At 47.1% G+C, this 20037-nt stretch overlaps 4 non-coding genes across 4 annotated transcripts; 1 reads left to right on the top strand and 3 right to left on the bottom strand.

Moving 5' to 3' along the window:
* Nucleotides 1-287: 287 nt before the first annotated feature.
* Nucleotides 288-360, bottom strand: trnav-cac (transfer RNA valine (anticodon CAC)). Its single transcript has one exon. It is a non-coding gene; the product is annotated as a tRNA-Val (tRNA).
* Nucleotides 361-812: 452 nt separating this feature from the next.
* trnae-uuc (transfer RNA glutamic acid (anticodon UUC)) lies at nucleotides 813-884 on the bottom strand. The gene has a single exon. It is a non-coding gene; the product is annotated as a tRNA-Glu (tRNA).
* An 8243-nt stretch (nucleotides 885-9127) lies between these two features.
* LOC138236669 (U4 spliceosomal RNA) lies at nucleotides 9128-9269 on the top strand. Its single transcript, XR_011188742.1, has one exon. It is a non-coding gene; the product is annotated as a U4 spliceosomal RNA (small nuclear RNA).
* A 2614-nt stretch (nucleotides 9270-11883) lies between these two features.
* Nucleotides 11884-11955, bottom strand: trnag-ucc (transfer RNA glycine (anticodon UCC)). The gene has a single exon. It is a non-coding gene; the product is annotated as a tRNA-Gly (tRNA).
* Between the last annotated feature and the right edge of the window lie 8082 nt (nucleotides 11956-20037).

Genomic DNA, 20037 nt, shown 5'->3' with positions numbered 1-20037 from the left:
TCCGTAAAGGAATCACAGCACGCGTCGGCTTCCAGCACGGTGGGTCGGGACACGATGCCCGGGGGTCGGAGAGAGCGATGTCTTCCTCGTTAGTATAGGACCAGTCACCTGTCCCCACCTGTCACGCGGGAGACAGGGGTACATCAGGACGCGCATTGAAGTGAAAGCAGGATGCGCTGCGACATGCACTGTGCAGATCCCGCCACACTAAGAGGTGAGTGGGTCTGTTCGATCACAGCGCTAGGCGAATCCCCAATCCCCTTTTGTGCGTGGCGACAAAAGAAATCTGTTTTCGCCCGGTTTCGAACCGGGGACCTTTCGCATGTGAGGCGAACGTGATAACCACTACACTACGGAAACAGTGGCAAAACATGCCCAGCGGCCCAGTGCTGAGCTTCGCCAATGCGATTCAGCTGCTTCCAGTGCCTTTATTGGAGTGCGCTGATGGACCGTGCTCTCTCTCCAGAGACCAGCACGCCTGTCATGGACGGAGCAGGAAAGACGGCGTCACATTCTACAGCCCTCTCCACGCAATCGACGAAATCGGGCTACTGAAGTGGAGAAAATCGCCTCTCCAGAAAGTGCAAATATCATCTTGGAGAGTATAAATCCTATTGCCGAAGGTCAGCCCTGTCTACCAGAGTAACCCTCCCACCTCCTGCAGCGATGGTCAGCTGGTCTCACACGCGAGAAGTTTCGGCTGGAAACAAGCGCCCCCTCTTCTCGCACGTTTTGCACGTTCGAGTAGTTTTAATGCGGCTCCTTCGTACACGGTGCTGATCTTTTGGAAAGCAGGAGGCAAAACTGACACGTTCCCATACCGGGAGTCGAACCAGGGCCGCCTGGGTGAAAACCAGGAATCCTAACCACTAGACCATATGGCAGCGAACAACCCTGCTATTCCCGGCATCATGCAAGCAAACTACATAAATATGAGAAAACACGCAAGAGAGTTGCCACTCAGAGTGTCGAAGGGTCGATGTATACTGGGACTCAGTTGAAATGCAACGTCAGGACTTTTCCGTTTATGTCACACGAAGAGAGCACAGCCTTTTCCGCCCTGCCACGTGTGTATCGGTAACTCGACGTGATCGTATAGTGGTCAGTACTTTGCGTTGTGGCCGCAACAACTCTGGTTCAAATCTGGGTCACGGCAGAATAGGGGTGTTTGCTTTTACTACTTGCATGAATGAAGGCAAAAAAAAGCCAATCGATGTGAACGAACGGCGCTTTACAGAGGAGTACTGCCTGACTGGATCGTTGATGAACGACAGAGGCCACTCCGACCTCTTCTCGGGTTTCTTCAATGACTTACTAAGGATCTTCTTCACATTCGCCCATGCAGGGGAAGCCAGTTACACCACAGCAAACGCAGGAAAGTGCATTTCATGCAGAGACCAGGAGGGACCTGTTTACACCAAGAGTGGTCGGAGTATGGAACAATGCGCCCAGCCCTGTTGCTGGAGTCGATTCTTGATGAGATCTTGGGCTCACTAAGAGGCCCCCGCTGGGTACTAATCTTTCTGTTGTTCTCGCAGGTGTTGCGCTGCTTTTGAGCCGACAGAGCTCGTCTTGGTCTGTCGGGACAGCCAAATTGCAAATGATCAGCTCCAGGTACAGAAAAAACGTGCGTTTGGTACAAGAGTGCATGAAGGCACCGGAAATACATTGGGAACAAATGACTGGTGGTTCAAGACCTCTGTGAAGTGCAGGAGCGTGCAAGAAGAGGCTGTTTGCACCCGGTCTCGAACCTGGGACTTTTCACATGTTAGGCAAACGTGATAACCACTACACTACGGAAACCTGTAGGGTTTGTTGCTGGTGTATCGCTTGCGTTTCGGGCTGAGAAAGGGACGCGTCATTTTAGGCAGGGGGCGCTGGAGAGAGGAACAAAGGGAGCGATGAAACAAAATGCCGAAACCCGGGATCGAGCCAAGGACCTTTAGAACATACTCTCACGAATCGTTAGAATATGTGCGTTTGATCATCAATTGCGTAACAACCACATTCGTTCGACTTGAGCCATCAAGCTCATAGTTTTCAAATCTTGAAAGCTGTCATTGAGCACATCATAGTCTGCAGTACGCCCCGTAACTTGCGTACTTCAACAGAAAGAAGAGCAGACAGCTCCATAAATATGCGAGGCGCAGAGAGTGCAAGGCGAGCCGCACACGTTTCGGTGGCTGAGAGAGGGCAGTTTTTGCTTCTGCATTTCCCAAGTAAGGACGCATGACAACAAGCGATCGCGGTGCTCATTTACGACATAGTGGTGATGAGTTTTCAGTACGTGTTCTTTTGAACGAGCAATGAGGTTGCTGCCTTGGACAGCTGACTGCACGCTCTCATTGTGCCACGTGATGAGTATTCACCAGGCTCGTTCAGTCATTAGTCACATTCCATCGTTTGCCATAAGCAGATGCTGCAAGGTGATGTGGATATCAGTTCCCAGTCTTGTGGACGAGGACAGAAAGAGCACACAAGGGCTCAGCCGGGAGTTGAACCCGGGACCTCCCACACCCTAAGCGAGAATCATACCCCTAAACCAATGAGCCACAGCAGCACTTTCTATTTTATCCTGTCAGCGAGCTTGAGGATGGGGGAGAGGCGTCATTCGCTCGTCCAGTCAGACCTTCATCAATAAGTCAAGAAAGCCGCAATTACACGACTGCCTTGCAGACGAAGGGCAGTGAACTGCACCCGGTAAGAGGGGAACAAGCGGCACTAGGCAACACTGAGGCATGAGCCCCAGCGAGGGGGGTTAGCTTGCATGGTACAGCGCTCGCTTTGCATGCGAGAGGTAGCGGGATCGTTTCCCACGTCCTCCAGGTGTGTGCTTAGAGCTTGATGTGCCGAAAGGTGTCCTTTAGCCTGTGGTCACACCTTGCATGGAGAGCGTCATGCAGCTGTCAATCATTTCGCAGCCACGCCCCCTCTTCATCTTCTCTCTGCCTTAAGCGTCTCCGCCACTCTCTCTTGACATTTCATGTCAGCATGTCAGAAGTCCGAGTGACGTTTTTAATGGCTGAGTGAGGGCACGATGCTGAAGCAGAGAGGCCACTTCAGCCAGAGAGACTTGTGCTAGGTGAGATCTGAAAAACGGACTCGCAACAGAAACAGACCAAAAAAGTATCGGTGAGATCAAAAGGCAAATGCAACATCCAGCAGAGGGCGTCTAAAGATTAGGGAACGGGCGACTGAAATCCATATGAGGCAAACTTTCCGGCTGTGCACTGCAGCTGGCCTCGTTGGCGTAGTTGGTAGCGCGTCAGTCTCTTCATCTGAAGGTCCTGAGTTTGATCCTCACCCGGGGCAGGGCTGCTTCCTCTCTTACTCTTTTCAAACACTTGCGGCAACTGTTCGCTCATAACCACGTCTGGAATGCGTGACCTTTACACGGGGGAGAAGCAACGCCGCATCCCTTTTCTAAAGAACATTCACATTCAGAAATAAGTCAAGAAATTTGCCATTACTTTTGCTGTCAGCCTGCCCATGTTGCCAAAGAAAGATTCACTCGGCGTCAACATGACAGAACAGCGATCACTTGAAAACACTGTTCCACACTCCGTAAGCAAGAACTTCAGTGTTTGCAGTCACCCGATATGCCGATAGTCAAAGGAGCACAAAACACGAAACGTCAAAAGACAAGATGAGTTGATGGAAAGAGCGTTGAATTGATGAGCACAAAAGTTAAGCTCGTACAATAGGCAACGAAGGTCCCGGCGTCATCATCGCACTTGAAAGGACTGCCTTGCAGACTAAGGGCAGTGGGAGGTTGCTGTTTTGAGATGGAGGCATTGGGATGGTGGGCCGAGATCTATTCTTCTTAAGGAATTCTTCATCGTGAAAGATCGGTCCACAGATCATCCAAAGAACTTACAAATTTTTGGGACTCAGGGAATCACGTCTTGAAAATACGGCTTGGACGCGTAACGGCATTCTATCCAACCATCCAACTGCAGGACTTGAGGTTTTTTTGTGCTTCGTTCTGTTTTCGTTGACATCGCATTCGTAAGAGCGTCAAAAAAAGGCAATTCCAGCATCTAACACGAATAAAAGGGCTATTGAAACTGCAGGGCTGCGCAGCTTCTAAAATCCTTGCACACAATTCTCCGTTATTGTTACTTCCTTCTTTCTGTCTAACAAAGTTCCCTTTTCCTGACCGGACGGGGAGACTATCATTCCAACTTGAAGCCAGCCTTAAGTTCTCCGAGGCGCATTTGTCTGCTAGCATGTATTTTGTGAAATTCTTTTTTGTTGTTGTTAAACCGAAAGCGACTTTGAAAAAGGGTTCCGCCGCCGCCCGGCACTCTATGTTAGACTGTATCAAGAAGGCAGCGCGCGCTGCAGCCGTGGCCGAGTGGTTAGGGCGATGGATTAGAAAGCCGTCGGGGTCTCCCCGCGAAGCTTCGAGTCCTGCCGCCTACGGTGTCGTCGTGTGTCTGCGCAACAAAGGAAAAGCACCCGTTTCGCTTTTCCCGCGACTTTTAAAACACGAATGATCTGGATTTCTAAATGAATGGCTCTTAAAATGTGATCTGATCTTCATCTGACGCATAATAATAAAGACAGTCTTGTTTAACAAACAACACACAACATTTTACATTGTCAATTCAGTTCAAATCAATGTATTTCTATATAGCGCCTTTCACAACAAGGTTGTCCCAAGGCACTTAACAATGCAAGTTGTTAAGAGCCTTGTGTCTAATATGCCGCCTAGGTTACGTGCTGTCTCTTTGAGGCAAATGTTTAAATCCTCTGAGTTAAGTGCTGAAGTTATAGTAGTCCTATCAGTATTGTTGCCTCCGATCAACAGATCCTCAGTTTTCTCAGAGTTGAGTAACAAAAAGTTTTCACACATCCAAGTCTTTCCTTCATTAATGCATTTAACTAAAGTGATAATAGAAGAGTTGTCGTTTGGTGTAAACAAAATGTTTATTTGAGTGTCATCAGCATATGAATGAAAGTTCATATTATTTTTTCGTATTATCCTACCTAGCAGCAGCATGTAGAGAGAGAGAGCAATATTGGTCCCGGCACTGATCCGTCTGGTACCCCAAATTGAACTGGTGACGTTGATGAAGCAGTACAATTATTAGATATTTGAACATAATGAAAACGATGAGTAAAATGTGAAGTAAACCACTGAAGGACGGTTCCAGATAAGCCAACCTCAAACTCAAGCCTGTGTAACAAAACAGAGAGGTCAACCGTGTCAAAGGCAGCTCTAAGATCTAGAAGCACAAGCACTGTTGCATTCCCTGCATCAGTAGCTAAGAGAATATCATTTACGACTCTCGTTAATGCAGTTTCAGAAACCAGACTGAAATTTCTCAATTATATTATTTGAATCCAGATACGATTGACGTTGGGCAACAACTATTCTCTCAAGACTTTTAGATTGAAATGGGACCTTTGAGACAGGCCTGTAGTTGTTAAGAACTTGTGGATCCAAATTTGACTTCTTAAGGAGCGGTTTAACAACTGCTACCTTAAATTGATCAGGTACAATGCCTGACGCAAGCGATGCATTCATCATACTAATTATAGGTCCTGCCAGTCCTTCGAGGGAATCTTTGACTAGCTGAGTGGGGATGGGATCTAGCGAACAGGTGGTTGACTTTGTCTTACGTCTGTGTTCATGAGTCCACCATAAGAAGAAATCTGAACAGGAGTGGTGATCATCCGAGGTCACCACGGAGGAAACCACTGCTCTCCCCAACAAAAAAACCACCACTGCCCCTCTCAAGTTTGCTAAAGACCACATGGATGTTCCACAGCAACTCCTGGAACAATGTTCTGTGGACAGACGTGACAAAAGTTGAACTTGTTGGTAAATGTGCACAGCGTTATGTTTGGAGATAACAAAACACTGCATACCAACTCCAAAACCTCATCCCACCTGGGAAGCATGGCGGAGGCTGTAGGGCTTGCAATCATCGAGGGACCGATGAATTCCAAGATGTATCAGGAAATTCTACAGCAGAATGTCAGGGTGTCTGCCTGTGATCTAAAACTCGAAAGACGCTGGGTCATGCAGCATGACAAAAACAAAGGAGTACATCAACAACAGAGTGGCTGAAACAGAAGAAATTCCATATTTTGGGATGGCCAAGTAAGAGTCCTGACCCCAATCCCATTGAAGTGCTGTGGCATGATCTGAAGCAGGCCGTTCAGTGCAAGACATCCCAAAAATATACATGAACTGAAACAGTTTTGCATAGAGGAATAGGCCAAAATACCTCCTAACCGCTGCTCAGGTCTGACCAGCCGCTACAGAAAGTGGGGGTTGAGGTTTTTGTCAATAAAGGAGGTTCCACTAGCTCCTTAATATAAGGGTTCACGTACTTTTTCCATCAATGACCTTGATTGTTTAAAACATTTGTTAAAACAGCAATGTCAAATGTTGGGCGTGTGTTGTTTGTGAAATCAGACTCTCTTTATTAATTATTATGACTTAGATAAAGATAAGATCACATGTTAGGAGCCATTCATGCAGAAATCCACATCATTCCGAAGGGCTGTTTACAAAAGTTTTTCTCCCAACTGTATGTGAGAGAAAAGCAGAGACGCTCACTGAGTAAGGTGGGGTTGCAGCTTCGCAAATTGCAAGGACATTTGTACTCTCAAAAGGGGACAGGAGCAACCCAGATGGGACTCGAACCCACAATCCCTGGCTTAGAGTGCCAGTGCCTTAGCCATTAGACCACTGCGCCACACTGGGTGAGGTTGATCACGCTGATGAAGAGCCAGTTTTTTTTTCCTTTGCTTTTTCAAAGGGATCCCCAAAAATAAGGGAAGTTAGGCAGCAGAAGGTTTACTGTGACCTGAGAAGGACCGGCATCCAATCACGGTGGTACACACACACACGCTCTCGCTCATCTGAGCTACACGGCTACCAAGATGATCTCAGGTGCGCCGAGCTGGTACGGAACATATTGAACTGATCAACGGCGAATTGTCTCTCAGACAGGCTTTTCACCTCTGAGCTCCCTGACTGACAGTGATCAGCTAGGTAGTGAAACAGTCAGCTGCTTCTAAGCCTTAAACAGCTGCATCTCGGCGCTTCCAAGGAGAGATGATTTGAAAGCCGAACATCGCCCATTGGGAACACCTTACTATCACTAGTTTAAGAGACTCTTAAGGTCTTGCAGAGGTGCCTGTCTAATAGCATGCGCTTTTCAAGCTATAGGTGTTTAGGCTGAGGCAGAATGCCTGTTAACAAAATGTTTTTCTAAAGGGGCCTCGCACTCTTTTCCAAGCAATGGTCACCATCCCCACCGAGTGTCACAATGTAGTCATGTCCTAGGATGTCACCTGTTAGTCTCCATTTGTCTGCCACCAACACTTTAGGTTACGGGGTCACAACCGCACCCCGGAGAGCAGAGGAGCCGTTGGCGTTCTGGTGGCGCAGATTGGGCTGAAGGTGGGGCGCTTGAATCTCGCTGTTGGAGGCCGTCTGAAACTGACCCAAGCCTTTCCCTTGAATTAAATGTAAATAAGAAATGAACCCCAGATGCACATGGAATCAATCACGTGTTTCCTTTGAGCCGTTTCAAAGACTGCTCCAGAGTTTACCTTGCACAGATGCGCAAAGATTAATGATGGGGGTGCATGCTTCCAGGCGCCTTACAACTGTAGGGACTGATTAGAGACAATTCGTAGCGTGTGTTCGTTTCCATATACGCCCCGTGTTGCAATGGTAGGATGAAGTCAAATACGGCTTGGACGTGTAACGGCATTCTATCCAACTGCAGGACTTGAGGGTTTTTTTGTGCTTTGTTCTGTTTTCGTTGACATCGCATTCGTAAGAGCGTCAAAAATAGGCAATTCCAGCATCTAACACGAATAAAAGGGCTATTGAAACTGCAGGGCTGCGCAGCTTCTAAAATCCTTGCACACAATTCTCCGTTATTGTTACTTCCTTCTTTCTGTCTAACAAAGTTCCCTTTTCCTAACCGGACGGGGAGACTTTATCATTCCAACTTGAAGCCAGCCTTAAGTCCTCTGAGGCGCATTTGTCTGCTAGCATGCTTTTGTGAAAGTTCAAATTCGGACAAACACAATCTGTGGCGTTTAGCGTGACATAGTCTTGCAGGCATCGTGCTGTCTCACTGCAATACTATACCGCTGGAGGAAACAGTCCATCTGGCCATGAAACTCATTTGAACGTCTAGCTACAGCAACTAACAATATCATGATTTATTCAGGATGTGTGGAATCAGAACGTCCCGGAGACAGCTTCCGAAATCGTGAGCATTCTCTGGTGGTGTCCTGCTGGGATCCTGTGGGCGTGTGTTGGTGGTATAGTGGTGAGCATGCAAAAGCCACTACATTGGCCAGGAATCGAACCCGAGCCTCTTACTTGGCAGGCAAGAATTCTTCCACTGAACCACCAATGCTCAATACCTGTACCTTCAAAAAAGACGCTTTTTTGGTGCTCTGTTCAAAAAGCGTCGACATCTGTTTCCAGCTGCAAAATGCCATCCGCGGACGCTGAAGAATTTATTTATTTAGACACCGCTCAGAATCCCCTGTAAGATTCTCCCTCAGTTCCTTTGAGCAGTGTTTTACCTCTTTCAAAAGGCTTCACTTTCCTAGTCACATTCCAAGGCTCATCGAACCAGGGCTGTTTCCTCCAGCGGTATAGTATTGCAGTGAGACAGCACGATGCCTGCAAGACTATGTCACGCTAAACGCCACAGATTGTGTTTGTCCGTTCGTGTCAGTCGTCGTACAACCACGGGAAGTGGGACACAAACATGCTGCAATGCTTTCAGGACGTTAGGATTTGTTTATGCAACATCCGAGAAGAGTACTTGTGGCTTGAATGTGAACTGTACGTGCCCACCCCCTTTCCTCTGTAGTGCATGAGTTCCTCCCGGCACGCCCTTCGTCATTGTTCTGTCATCTTGTATTTAAAGGGTTGTATTTCTGCTGCTGAAAATAAGCAACGGTTTTCTCACAACGCCCTTTGTTCCCAACGGAGCCCTTGTCTGTCATGAAATTCTTCAAAACCTCAAGCTAGAAGAAGAAGAAGACGACAAATATGAAGCGTTACCGCAACGACATGCCATGAGACGATCGATAACGAGTTCCATAGGATCCCCGCGGTTGCCTGGCAACCGTCAGCTTTGCGCAGTGGCAGTATCGTAGCCTGTGAGGTTTAGCCAAGGCGCGATTATTGCTAGTTGAAAACTTTTCCCAATACCCCGCTTCCGCCGGTTTGCAATACAATCGGCGAAAGCAATTTTTGACAGTGTCGTCAGAGACTGAGCAAGGTGTTTAAAGACAGATTTGGTCATGGTGACATCATGGTAGAAAGAAACGAGCTTGTTACGTCTCAACAGAAACGCTCTTTAGCTCTTTCAGCGTTATGCAGAGAACAGCGTCTGTCGAGATCACTTTTGAGTCAGCGAGAAACGCCGTGTGCTGTCAGTTTGATTTCATATTGCTCGTAGCGGCGCCCGGCTTTTGTCTGTCAAACGTTAGGTTGCGCTTCTTCATGCTGCATCGTCGGCATGAGTGGAGCTTTTTAAACGTCTGTACTTACTGTATATGGTATATATACAGTATATGGCTGGTCTCGGTACTTTAAAGAAAACATACACGAAAGATGGTTTCATTATGACCAGTATCGGTCTTGAGATATTTTTAACTTGATTTACAGAAGCGCGAAACGGTATGCCCAGGGCGTTTTAGTTTTCGTTTTGTTTTAATGCAGTGCAGTGGATTGATTAGAGATATCAAGTACATACAAGTCATTTTTTAAATGTTGTAGTTCGTCTTGTAAAAATGTTACAAGTACATAATCTGTCAACAATTACACAGGTTCTGTTTCCATATTGCGAATTTTGGTTACGTAATATTATTTTCTAATTTCACGTTGTGAATATATGATTTGGGCAAACAGAGCCGCAAAGAAGTACATTATGGGTTGTTGTTTTTTTTTTTTTGCAGTTTTATCTAGAACAAGCGATGCTTAAACCTTTGTCTGATTCTTGTGAAACTATCCACACGACAGTTACCTAGGAGTTGACTTCAGTGATGTCACTGATGGGATGTTTCTAAAAATCCATCCACTGTAAAACGTCTTCTCCACTTGTCCTGCATATGTATTCGCTAATGAAGCTGTGTGTTCTGAGCCTGGATCTCTACATTTCTGTATGAACCAGCTTAGAGGGCTAAAGACAGCTTGTGTTTAAATTGAGTGTAAGGTAATTTATGCTTCTAAACTCATGGTCAGCATTTATTATTGTACTGTGCTGTAAACTTCTTCTGTGCCTAATTACATTATTTTATAGCTTTATCAAATTTGTACATTGTCGATAATGTTTCTGTAGTTTTCAGCCCTCAGCATGCGACTGGTGGTGCTGTGGGTTAGGTTCCTGACTTCCATGTCACATGGTCTGTGATTGAATCCCATGGAACTATGACTTTATTTTTTAACAAACATTTCTTTGAAAAAATTAAACGTTTCCCTGGGTCAGAGATTAAATAAAACCTCACTCGCACCAAACAAATTTATATTTCTAAATATCACAACATGATCGAATTTAAGTCTTTTTAATAACAATGAATAGTCACCTATGCGTTACAAAATAAACATTTATATTGATTTGAATCACGTTTTGATTTAAATCGTAAACACGTGTTTAAATATATGTGTTTAAAGGCGATATACTGTATAAAAGCGCTGATTCTTATGGAATGTGTTCCGCCAGGGATTCAAAATTTTTTATTTTTTTTAATCGCGTATCTAAGGAAAATTGCAGTATAACTTTGTTCATGCACATCATTATACAGTATCTCATTTTGTATTTCTATAAAAAAAATCGTTTGCCCAGCCACCATTGTTGTTATTGTTTTTATCCTGTAAAGCGCTTTGAGGAGCACAGCTTTCTCACCACTTAGATTACTTTTTGACACCATCCTTACACAAAGCAGAAACTGATTGTATTTTCCGATGACATACAAGTGAAAAGATTACAGATTTTAATCGTCTTTTTTCTGAACCAGGGAAAATCTGATCATGTTTCTCTATAACAATAATAAAAAACTTTATTTTACATATCACCTTTAAAAGTGGCATCTCAAAACAATACAGTAGATGTAAACCACAGATTACAAAGTAAATACCCAGACAAATGCAAACGTTTTTAATAAAATGCTTTCATTCATTCAACAGAGAGAGAGCGTAAAACCTGGGTGTAACAGCTGTTCCTTTTTCTGATCACTCGCTCTCTGGATAAATGTCTCGCCTGTCCAGTTCTTTGTTTTCCTAATTTGCCAATTATGCCTGCTGTGATCCACTCCTACCCTCACACCTAAAGAAGACTATTTTAAATTTCTTTGCGCATAAATTTTATTGCACATAAGGTGATATGTAAAATAATGTTTTTTTTAATTGTTGTTATAGAGAAACATGATCAGATTTTCCCTGGTTCTTCCTGTGCGTGCAGTAGTTACAAAGTTGAACGTCTTTACACGATGTGCTGCAGTTTTCAGTGGGCGGGCTTTGTCAGATGGCTTGGAAAAACGCACTGAGACATCATGAGCAGTGTCCTGCATGTTTTCTGTGTATAGCTGTCTTTTAACGCATACAGAATTCATTCGAAATCATTGATTTCTCCAATTAACAAGGGTCCCTTTTTGAACCTGCCAGAAGCATTCTTTCAATGTAACAGATTTACTCCGGGGAAAGGCAGCATGACATTGAGAGTAGCTTTCAGCACCCGTATCGGACTGCGTGTATGCAGACAACGCTCAGAATCCCCTGTAAGATTCTCCTTCAATTCCGTTTTGCAGTGCTTTAGCTCTTTCAAAAGGCTTCGCTTTGCTAGTCACAATCCAAGGCTCATGACAGCATTTAGAACCAATCGCCACTGCGTTGGCCGGGAATCGAACCCGGGTCAACTGCTTGGAAGGCAGCTATGCTCACCACTATACCACCAACGCACACCCGCAAAAGCCCTGCAGGACACCACCAGAGAATGCTCACGATTTCGGAAGCTGTCTCCGGGACGTGCTGATTCCACAAATCCTGAATAAATCATGATATTGTTAGTTGCTGTAGCTAGACGTTCAAATGAGTTTCATGGCCAGATGGACTGTTTCCTCCAGCGGTATAGTATTGCAGTGAGACAGCACGATGCCTGCAAGACTATGTCACGCTAAACGCTACAGATTGTGTTTGTGTTGGACAGTTGGACCCTACAGCTGGATCCTCGTCGACAACCTGAATAGCTTATTCAGAAGCAGTGCTGGTCCGGGAACGAACCAGCTTCTTCCCAGGCACAAGAGTGACTTGTGAGGACTCGCGGTCACACTCTGTGCATAGAGACTTTCTACCAGCCAGCCGGACTGCTGGTAGATCCCCTCGGAGCAACGACTGCCCTGCGCGCCGCAGTCAGATTCCTCCGCCCGTCCTACTCCGAGCTGCACCTTGACTGGTTGGCCGGTAGCCAGAGGATGCCGGGACAACGCCCATTGGACAACCGCTGGAACAGAGGCTGCAACAGAGCCTGTCAGCTGGTTTGGTGTTCGTGCCGGGAAATTCCAAATCCATACACAGTGGATAAGTAAACCCCATGTTCTACATTGTGTCTCGAGAATTCAATTGTACCTCAACACGAGTTGTTATCAATTTAATTCATGAGTAATGTATTTACTTCCGAGTTTAGAGTAACAGTGGGTAATAACACTGATTAGCGATTTGGTAACCGAACGATATATATTGACATATATTCTCTGTTGTGTATCTCTTTGTGTTTGCATCTCTTCGGGATTATATACCTTGTATATTGATAACCCTCACAGTAAGGTCTGCCACTCGTATCCAGGCAGACTAGTATATGTTTGGTGCACAATTTATATTAATAAATGTATCTAGTGTATTGAACCCCTGTGTGTGCGTTGTTAGTTGTTCTGACGATTGATTTTCTAAAAGCCCCAACTAACAACCTCGTGATTACTGCTACAATAAATAATTGTCTCAGTAAACCCATCAAACCATTACATTTAATGGCGTCCCTGGGTGGGCGAGTTTAGAATGAAATGAGAATCAGTCGCACAGAATAACTGATGTTGCTGTGAGTTCAAGTTCAGCACAGCACCGCGGCTTCTATACGCGAATACCGGGTGTGCTGATAACTGCGTAAAGAAATCCCCCTGTTTTCTAGCGTTTAGTGTAACGTGTGCTGATTGGAAATCCATCTGCTCGGGTGTCTAGATTCCATACTGTATTTTGGAAAAAGAAAAAAAAAAGTAATACTCTTAAAGTTTCTCTGACGTGTAGCGGTGAGGCTTATTAATAGAAAGAATTAAGTGTTCTGAGCCTTCCCAAATGAGGCCCCATTTCTCTGTTCATCTCTGTGGTGCAGCCACAGAGAAACTATTCATGCAAGATGTTTTCTTTTGATAAGGACAGCTCCCAAAGGGGGATGCACTTAGCTAAGCCTGGCTATCATGATCAATGGTCATCCATTGGCGCCTATCTGTCTAGGGAGTGCCAGTTGGACATCTGGACTGCATTACTAAGTGTCAGGAGTAAGTGATTCATATCTCACCTTGATCAACCAATCAGGGACTGGTAGGGCCGAGTAACCCACATGGGACTCTGATGCCCATGGAACTTTCAGCCAATCAATGAGCTGAAGTTCCTCCAGGTAAAAACAGGCAACACAGAGAGCCTGGAGATTCAGATTCAGAAGGGAAGATTCAACAAGATTCAGATTCAGATTCAGATTCAACAATTCTAAAGGGAATTCAAAGGAGAATCCCAAGGGCAGGACATTCTCGCAGCGCGCCTCCTGACCATCCTGAGACTCAGCCCGGACAACCATGGAACGGCCAGTATGTCCGAGTGCCAGAACCTTCCTTTGTTCTAAGAGTCTAGAGTGGAGGTTGCCAGAGAGTAACCAGCAGCAGGCCTTGTGAACAGGTCGGAACTGTGGACAGCTGAATCACTATTCAGAACTAGCTCTTCATCAGGAACGAACCGGTCCTCTTCCTGACTTGCTGGGACCCACAGTCATCTTTCCTCCTGTGCACAAACTTTGCTAGTTAAAGGCAACAGTGAGCATCAGCAGCGCACCGTCGCAAGCCGCACAGCACAGCCTGGCACGGAGCCAGAGAGAGCGGATTGGACAGCAACAGCCTGCAACTGTTTCTTTGAGTCCGCAGGAGATCTGAATCCCCAAAGATTGGATGAGTATTCAACTTCAATGCATTACAGCTCGAGAATTCAATTGTTATCCCAACCAGTTGATATCAATTTAATTCCTAAGAGTTATGTACTTGTTTTGAGTATCTAATGTAGAAGTTGTAACCAAGTTCATTTATGAAACGGTCTTAATGAATGATATACTGAACGTATGTCCTCTTGATATGTGTAACACTTTGTAACTGATTGAATATATACCTTTTGTATTCTGATAACCCTCTCGATAAGATCTGTTAGGTTTATATGCATATTCTATGTATTAATAAATGTATCCTCGTGTATTAGTACCTGTGTGTGTGCGTTGTTTGAGTTATATCGCATGGTTGGATTCTAAAGCCATCAAAAGAATCAACTTTGTGATTTACTGCTACAATTAATAATTGTCTCAGTAAATGCCCAAACCCTACAGAACTGGTGCCTTCAGAGAGCCACTATGATTACATATTTGGCGTCCCTGAACCGGTTTTCCCTACAGACGTAATGACAATGGCTGCTAAAATGTCTGAAGTGGAGTCGCTTATAAGTACTATTTCTAGCGACGACAATCCTGGTTACTGGAGTGGTATCGAAAAGTTGAACTTTGATGATATTGAGAAGCTGCAAGTAGATTTAGTAGCTAAGGTAGCGAACCAGCTTAACACAGGAGGGTCTGTGAAAGCAGTTCTGGTCCTATCGAGTTTCACCTTAAATCTAGCTAAACAGCTGGAACTGTCTTTGTCCGAGCTGACAAAGTTTCAAAAGCTTCAGGGAACGCTAGAAAGATATAAGGCGGAGCGAGTTGAGTTGTTGGATATAATCAGAGAAAAGAGAGTGAAAAATGAGGAAAGTGAAGACTGACTCAGGGAAGTTTTAGGTAAATTAGATGACTTGTCTGCTAGAGAAACTGCGGCTGAGGTAGCTAGGAGAGACCTGGAAGCGAGCTTGAAAGAAAAAGAAAAAGAAATTGAGAGTTTAAATGAGCTCAGCCAGGAAAGGCAAAAGGAGTCAGATGCTGCCGTACTGGAAGCAAAATAGACTAGATCCCACTTGCATGCCAGCCCACCTAGCAGCCCGGAGCGCTCACCCAGCGCGCCGGGAGGAGGTTTCTCCCGGCCAGGGTCTGTGGTCGGATCGGCATGGGGGAGATCGCCGAGTCCTGCGCGAAACGCAAGGGCGAGTCAGATCAGGCATAAACCCCCTGCTCCTGATCACGGCCGTCTCCCTGCCCGCGGAGAAACCGTAAAAATTAACCTCCACTCCCTGAGGCAGTTAGCCAAAGATGTAGAAAGGTTTGACCCGTCAGTGTCAGGGAATAATGTGGAGACCTACATCGATGAGCTGAGATATACTTTGCAGTTTATGCCCGAAGCGTCCGAACAGGAAAAGGCTATGTTAGTAAGGAAAACTACCAGCCGAGCGGTCCACGAGTGGATGTCTAGACAAGGACCGGAGGTCTGTAATAGCTTTGAGGAGCTGTGTCAGGCAATGATCGGAGAATTTTCGGCTTTTATCGATCCCATAGCTGCCGTGGCCGCTGTGCACCATATTAAGCACGAAAAAGCTGAAGCCCCTCGCGACTATTATCAGAGGCTTAGGCGCACTTATTTTGCAGGGCGGAATGAAGAGGGTTGCGAAGAGAACGTGAATTTCAAAGGTTTATTCATTGCTAATCTGCATCCCTCAGTCAGGAAAATGATTGTGATGCACACTGATGCAAAAGCGATGAAAATGTCTGACATTAGAAGGTTGGCTCAAAAAGCCTGGGGAGCTGAAGTCTCTGCTTCCTCAGAGCAAAAACCTGCTAAAACGGCCGTGTTCGCCACTAAAGCCAGCAGGGTTGACGACTCGCCTCAGCTCGAGGCAGCTGAGGTTCCTGAGCTCGCTAAGCCCCGGCGCAAAATAGGCAGGCAGGACCGCACTAAGCGTCAGAGCCGCCGTGAGCGCTACGGGGAAGGCAAGGGCTCAGGCAGAGCCTATCATAAGACTGGACGAAGGGAGTCAACTGCAGCCCGCCTGGCCAGGCTTGAACAAGCCCTGCCTGAGAGATCAGGACAGGGTAAACCTTCCGCACCGAATGCCGGAAGTGTGAATGAGCTTAGGGGGACCACGCCCCTTCTCACTGGAGGAGGCGGGGATCCGTCCCAAGCCCCTCCCTCAGTCTATCTGATTGGGTGGGAGGGTTCCTGCCTGGAAGAAGGCTGTGACTCTGAGTTGGGCGCTGACCCCGCCCCTGAAGTCAAAGAAAAGGCAGGCTTCCTACAATTCTTAGGGAATCTCAGCCAGAAAGGCAAAGCAAGGCGTATTTATATCAAGGTTTCTCTTGAAAACGTCTTAGATAGAGAAGCACTGATTGACACTGGGGCTGAAATTAGTTTGATGTCAGCCGATCTACTCAGCGAGCTCAAACGAGTAGCGAAAGGAAAAGGCATCAGACTTAAGGTAGAACCGTGTAAGATAGATATTTCCAGCTATACCCAGGATCATGCCAGGATCACACACCGAGTGTGGGTGGCACTTAGGTTCGGGCCAATGAACGTGGTGCATCCTGTTTACATCTCTAGGTTTAAAACAGAGCCACTACTCATTGGCCAAGACCTGCTTGACAGGCTGGAGCCTCTGGTGGACTGCCAGCGTGGAAAATTGTGGGCTCAGGTCAAAAACCCTAAGCCTGTTGCACAGCAAAAAGGGGGATTCAGTGGTTATGCTGTGATCACACAGTGCCCACTGAACACTATAGCTGAGTTGGAGGTTCCTCCTGGTTCCTCTGGACGAGAATAAATGTCTCTTCTTGCTTTCCAAAACTACAGGGAAGTCCTGCCCAGGCCAGCACTCCCACGGTCTCCCAACTACAGGAGCAGTGCTCCGAGCAGCTGCTTGACCCGCCAGGTAAAGCACACCCCCTTTTCATCCCTGAAGAAGAGTGGATCTCCCTGTCCGGTAATGAATGGGAGTCCTTTCTGTGCACCCTGGTACCTCAGGGGGTCCAGGACTACCACCCCATGGTGGTGGGAGGGGGTCCAGGTGGCAGAAGTGCAGGTTGATGATGTAATTCTTAGCCTCAGCTCTGAGAAGTCCATAATCAGTGAAGGTCTGTTTGAGGACCTGTCGCGAAGCTGTCAGGTGACCCTGGTGACGCAGTCACAGGTTCTGTGGTGGGCACCCCCATCTCATAGGTCCATTTGGAGCAAAGGAAGCTGTGTAGCTTCCATCTCCATCGGAAAAAGGAAGTTTGCTCACTACTTCCTATTGGAAGTACCTATTGGTTCGACTGGGCGCCCAGCTGGACACAGTAAACAGTGTGCTGTGGACACGGGTGGACCCAGATGTCCACTCTCTAAGCGGTGACCCCGAGAACATTCGGTCAGGTCAGACGATTCCTCAGGCCTGCCAGGTAGTAAACGAATCGGACCTGATCGTTCCTGCGTCAACAGCAGGGTTTCCAGTACGCCTTGTCCTAAAGAAGGGACAGAGAATGGACGCTGAGATGGTTTTCTTCCAACCATCAGCTCAGTTTATCAGACTGAACCTAGCAGTCTGTTGTACCCCCAGACTGGAACGGAATGGCCGAGCCACCTGCCTGTTGGTGCAGAACATAGCAAAACAAGATGTCAAAATCCCTGCTCGCACTGACATGGGACTGGTAATTGACAATGGTTTCTATGATTTCGAACTAGCCATCCCAGTACTGGGGCAGCTCCCTGGTCCCTTGGCCAGGGAGGGGGGAACCGAGCAGGTGTACTACACCTACCCCCGGTGGATGATTGCAATTATGCCAATAGAGGGATTCTGCAACCAGGAGGTGTGCAGGGTGGACCTTAGCGATAAGGATGAGATGGTTGTGTACACAGTACACGCAGGTTCCGATGGACCACTCAGCCGAGAGTACGACCCGGGATACCGCCATGCCGTCAAAAGGGGGGTTCCTAGAGCACGTACAGGAACAGGTTGGCAAGGCAGATGCCCTGGAAACGGAAAGCCAGCGTCAGCAGCTGCGTCAGAATTTCCAGGATTTCCGGGAAGTGTTTGCACGGGACGCCTATGACTGCGGGGTGACGGATTTGAACACAGTGCGCATTCCAACGGCCCCTGGCGCCCGCCCAACCTATGTCAGGCAGTATCGCATTCCCCTCACGGCATACGAGTCCATAAAGCAGACGTTGGATGCTCTACTAGAGCGTCAGATCATAAGGGAGTGTAACTCCACTTATAACTCCCCACTGTGGCCGGTGCTGAAACCCAATGGTAAATGGCGTCTGACCATTGACTACCGGCAGCTGAATAAACAGGTTCCTTTGTCACGATGGCCAATGATCTACCTAGATCAGGAGTTATTCAAGGTGACAACAGCGAAATATTTCACCACAGTGGATGTGGCCAATGGGTTCTGGACCCTTAAGGTAGAACCAACAGACCAGTACAAACTGGCCTTTTCCTTTGGAAACAGGCAGTTCACCTGGAATCGATGCCCCTTTGGGTATTCCAACTCCCCAGCGGAGTTCAACATATTTCTGCACAAAGCCATGAGTCATGCAGCCGCCAGGGGCAACCTGGTCTATGTGGACGATATTCTGATGAGGAGTCAGACCTGGGAAGAACACATGGCCGAGATCAGGCATGTGTTGACCCAGCTCTCCTGTGCAGGGGCCAAACTGTCCCTGGCTAAGGGACAGTGGTGTAGGACCCAAGTGGAGTACGTGGGACTGTTGGTTGGAGCCCAAGGCATACAGCCACAGTCCAGCAGAGTCCAAGCTATCCAGAATATGAAGTCGCCCACTAACCTGTCTGAACTGCGCAGCTTTCTGGGAGTATGTAATTATTCCCAGCAGTTCATTGAGGATTACGCTGAAATAGCAAGGCCCCTCCACAAGCTGTTGCAGAAAGACGTGCCCTTTGAGTGGGGGCCTTCCCCAGAACAGGCTGTGATGGAGCTGAAGCGCAGACTCGGTAGTGCGCCGAGCTTGGCCTACCCTGACAAAAATAAGGTCTTCTACCTTGAAGCAGGGTTCTCAGAGCACTGCCTTGGGGCTGCTCTGAGTCAGGAATATAACCAAGAGCGAAGGGTGGTGGCATATGCCAGTCGAGCCCTGAGCCCAGTGGAGCAAAAGTTCTTGGACTGCGAGAAGGCCCTGTTGTCTACGGTCTGGTCGGTAGAACACTTCCGTAGTTATGTTGGGGGACAAAAGATCATCATCGAAACCTGCCACCAACCTGTGACATTCCTGCATAGCCAGAGACTGAAAGCGGGCAGGGTGTCAAATAGCAGGATTGTGGCATGAATGATGGCCCTACAAGGCTATGAGATAGAGGTACGTTATGCACAGAGCAAGAAAATGTACCTGGGACAGGGCCTGGCTTTGGGCCAAGTGTGTCACGGCTGTGACACTGACATGGAAGCTCCAGAAACAATTCCCGCTGCTGAGCTACCGAACAATCATCGGTACTACGATGAGAACGTGGGCCAGGGCTTACCCATGGCCTATGTTGACGGTTGCTCTTTTCGCCACGAACAGCAGGTGCTAGCAGGGGTAGGAGTAGTCTGGCAAGACAATACTCCCTGTGGGCCGACCCGCTATAAGCTAGGACCAAAGACTAGTCAGTATGCGGAAGTAGCTGGGGTGCTGATCACCCTCCAGCAGGCCCTGACACATGGCCTTAAACAGTTTGTCATCTGTAGTGACTCGAACTACGCCCGACATAGCTTCGTGTCTCACGTTCCGTATTGGAAGGGTAACGGCATGAAAAATGCCCGGGGCAAGGAAGTAAAGAACAAAGAGTTGTTCCTGGCCAGTGACAAGCTCACGACCGAGGCTGGAATGATGGTTTACTGGAGGAAGGTG

The sequence above is a fragment of the Lepisosteus oculatus genome, unplaced genomic scaffold (genome assembly GCF_040954835.1).
Source record: "Lepisosteus oculatus isolate fLepOcu1 unplaced genomic scaffold, fLepOcu1.hap2 HAP2_SCAFFOLD_93, whole genome shotgun sequence".
Classification (NCBI taxonomy): domain Eukaryota; kingdom Metazoa; phylum Chordata; class Actinopteri; order Semionotiformes; family Lepisosteidae; genus Lepisosteus; species Lepisosteus oculatus.
This window is presented reverse-complemented; position numbering and strand designations above follow the sequence as displayed.